The sequence below is a fragment of the Euphorbia lathyris genome, chromosome 5, assembly GCF_963576675.1.
Source record: "Euphorbia lathyris chromosome 5, ddEupLath1.1, whole genome shotgun sequence".
Lineage (NCBI taxonomy): Eukaryota > Viridiplantae > Streptophyta > Magnoliopsida > Malpighiales > Euphorbiaceae > Euphorbia > Euphorbia lathyris.
The window spans coordinates 14,690,844-14,694,973 of record NC_088914.1 but is presented as its reverse complement, the minus strand read 5'-3'; positions in this window follow the sequence as shown (position 1 = coordinate 14,694,973).

Here is a 4,130-nt window from a genome sequence, read left to right as displayed (position 1 = left end):
TGGATAAGTTCAGGGAGCTGGTGATGTATTAGGCCATATATATTTCTTACATCTTACACTCGCATGTAACGAAACACATTCTTTTTCTTTTCTCATTCTTTTCTCATTTTTATTCATACTTGCAAATAGTTTGTGTAATCGACATACAATCAAGGGTTGTAGTGTTATACACTCGTTGGAGATATATAGTGTCTCGATGAACATGTATCAAAATATAGTACTATATACTCTTTGTAGATATATATCCTTTTGATGGAGTACATATCATAACATATTGTATGCTTTATCCTATATTTCATATCACATCCACTTTAGCAAAAGCAATAGATTGAGTGTCATTATTCACAACTACTAGAGTATTTAAGGTAGTAACATTTAATTCATTCATGAATCCATTCAACCATATTGCCTCTTGAACCACAGATAAGTATGATACATACTCCGATTCTATGGTCGATAGAGCTACACAAGTTTTATCTTTCTATTTCATGATATCGCACCATTCTCCAACAAGAAAATGTAGTCTGACGTGTATTTCCTTTCATCCAAGTCTCCCACTCAATCAACATTTGTATATCCCCTTTGTTGGATAACTTTTCCTTATAACACAGATAATAATCTGCAATAGCTTTAAAATACCTTAGTATCATTTTAATAGCTTTCCAAGATACCTTAGTATCCTTTTAACAGCTTTAAAAATGTTGAATATATTCAGAATGCTCCAAAAGATGTTCGTGGTCATAAGGAACATAACCATGAGAACAAAAAAATGTGTTATATTGCTATTTATGTGAAGTATATCATCATTTACATAAACGACATATTAGTTCAAGGAAGTCATGTCTACTATCAACGAGTAAAGTAAATATATTTTTACAATAGAATATTCAGTGGTAGTTGCTTGTCTATGCATATAGATATATATTGTAGAGAGTTATCACCACGTCGAATTTTCCAAACTTATTCATGTGAGAAATTGTTGGATAATATAATGAATTTAATTATTTTAATTTATTATTAAAATTCAAAAGAAAAGAGGAAGAAAATTGATTTTAGAAACCGTTTGGAATTGGGATACAAAATCGGTTTTAGGGCCCATTTGTTTTACTTGCTGTTTGAAAAAAGCTTTTCCAAAAAGCAGAGACGATAGCTATCCCTCTGTTCGATCTACATTCCTATTTCAATGATAAGTTCTACATACGGTTCAAATTTGTCTATATTTATGTTATATTTGAAGAGACGATAGCTAATTCCGGTTAAATATATTCAATATTCTGTAATTTTTTAATACTGTAATTCCGATTTCAAATATAATATTATTTCGTTTGTTGTTACGTTATCGTTTTTTTGAATTAATTTTTTGGTCTGTAAGGGTATTCACCGCTGCCATGGTGACTATTCCCTTTCGGGGATAGTTTGCACCTTTATGGGTGGGACTCCTGACCACAAAAATTCTTTCCATTCCTAAATGTGAGGATCGAACGTTAAGGGAGAAGAATCCTTTACCACTCCACCATAACCTCGTGATTTTTTGAATTAATTTTGCTAACATAATATTTTTATATTGCTAAAAAAAATTTGAGAATTGATTTTTATTTGATCTTTTTCTTTTCTTAATAACTTAATAACCATTGAAAGTGAACTTTTATTTTATTTAAAGGTAGAGGAAATAACTAGATGAAATCAAACATATATTATATAGGAATTTATGATCTCAAGTCCAACATGAGATTTCCAATGCCACCACTAACCTTAATACAAGTAATTAATTAGTTTAATTGTGGGAGTAGCCCACAATTTTTGTCCCCCACTCCATATCTCTTCTCCAAAACATCACATTACATTACATTAATTATTTATTTATAAAACTAGCTACTAAATTATTATTTTTATTTCAAACACTAATTTTATTGTCTATTCTAAATTAACTAGAAAATCATATTATTGTCTTTATGGTGCAAAAAGTAGCATAGCTTTGCATTTGTTTTTGTTAGAATTTATATTCCTAGTTGGATAAGATAAAAGATTTATCTTTTCAGTTAGATATAATGAAAATATATCCATAATAATAATAATAATATTATTATTATGTGATAATTAATATAAGATTGTGGTTCGTTATTCTTTCATTAATAACTTTGTGTAAATATATGTTACAAGAAATAATTTAATTTCTTTTATACGGATTTTTTCAGTTTGTAATGTGTTAGTTTTCCAATCTAAATTAATATATATATATATATATATATTATTATTAAACACAAATTTGAGGTAATATTTTTTTTGGTTGGTAAGTGTATCCAACGCCGACAGCAATGATTATTCACTTTCGCAGATGGTTTGCACCTCTATGGGTGGGACTGGTGGCCACGGAAATTCTTTCCATTCCCAAAGACAAGGATCGAACCCTAGACCTTTGGTTAAGGGATGAGGAGCTTTTACCACTCTACCACAACCTGGTGGTTAAATTTGAAGTAATATTGATTTATGATTTATGATAAAGAAGTAATATTGATTTATGATAATTTAATATCTTAATACAATTAAAATAAATCTATAAAGTGTCGCAATCTTCTTTCTATTTCCACCCAATATTTTCTTATAAATTTTTCATATTCTTGGAAAGATAGCGTTATTAAATAGAGAATTTTTTAACTATGACAAACTTAAGAAAATTAGTTAAAATTTAAATTTTTTTTCCCGTCCTGTAAACTATTCAGAATAGAGGGAGTATAAATTGTAAATTAAGATTTATTTTTATTTAATTTTAGCTTAATGCTACATCCTTAAACTTGACACGTTTTGTTTATTGCACTCTGAACTTTTAAAATAACTTATCACACGTCTATAGTTAGCTTTAAGAACCTTTTGCACACCTACAGGGGAGGAACCATGGGGTTGGGGGGCTCGAGCCCCGACAGGCCACCGAAAAATTGAGAATTTTTTTTAGTAATGGTATCTGATAATATTTTGGAGAGAATTATATTGACTCTATGTAGTATTATTTTAATGTTTAAAGATAGATGAGATGATTAAGGATGTTTACTTCTGTTTGAGAGGTCATATGTTCAATTCCCTTCAACCTCATTTTCTTTTAAAAAGTTTTTATTTATTTTAATTTTATTTTTCAATAATTATAAAAACATGTTATCATTACTAATTAATTTAAATGGACTCTTTACTTTTATTTTGATAACACTTTTAATTCATTTTTAATATGTTTTTACCATTAAAAAAAATAAACATATTTAATATTTATTTTTATTATGTCTTTACCATTAAAAAAAATAGACATGTTTAATTTTCTATTAGTTCAATGGTAGTTTCTAAACAAATATAACATTTTTATAGTTTTAATGCGTTGGAGGCTAAAAAAAAATTTGCCCAGCCCTGACGGGTTGGACTTTGAAAATTTGCCGTCAACAGCACGGTTAATTTTGATTTTTTTTTACTGATATGTTTGAGCCCCGGGTCATCCGGAGTCCTGGTTCTGCCACTACACACCTATATATAGTTGGCTCATTTGGACTTTCAAACACAAAATCGTTGATCTGTCATCTTTAACGGATGAGGTGACATGCATGCTATAGAAAAAAAGAAAAGCGCGTGAGTTCGTTTTGTATGCCGCCTCGTCAGTCAAAGATGACAAATCAATGATTTTGTGTGCAGAATGTCCAAATGAACCAATTATATGTGTGTGATAAATTTTTAAAATCAACTATAGATGTGTGATATGTTTTTAAAGGTAGCTATAAGTGTTTAATAGATTATTTTAAAAGTTCAGTGTGCTATTAGACAAAACTAAGTCTAAGGGTGTAAATATATATTAAGCCTTTAATTTTTCTGTTTAGTTCATTTTTCTTTTGGGTAAATTACACCCATGGCCACTGAACTTTACCCATTTAAACGTTATGGCCAATGAATTTCAATTCTTAACGGTATGGCCACTGAACTTCATATTTTTTAACATTGGTCGCCATTGAATTTTAACTAACTCCTCAAAATAACCGTTAAAGTTATTCAGGACAACATTTACCATGAAATCACATTTTTTATTTTCCAAAATTTTTGGAGCTCTCTCTCTCTCTAAATATTTACTTTCTCTCCCCTAATCAAACAACACCTAAATA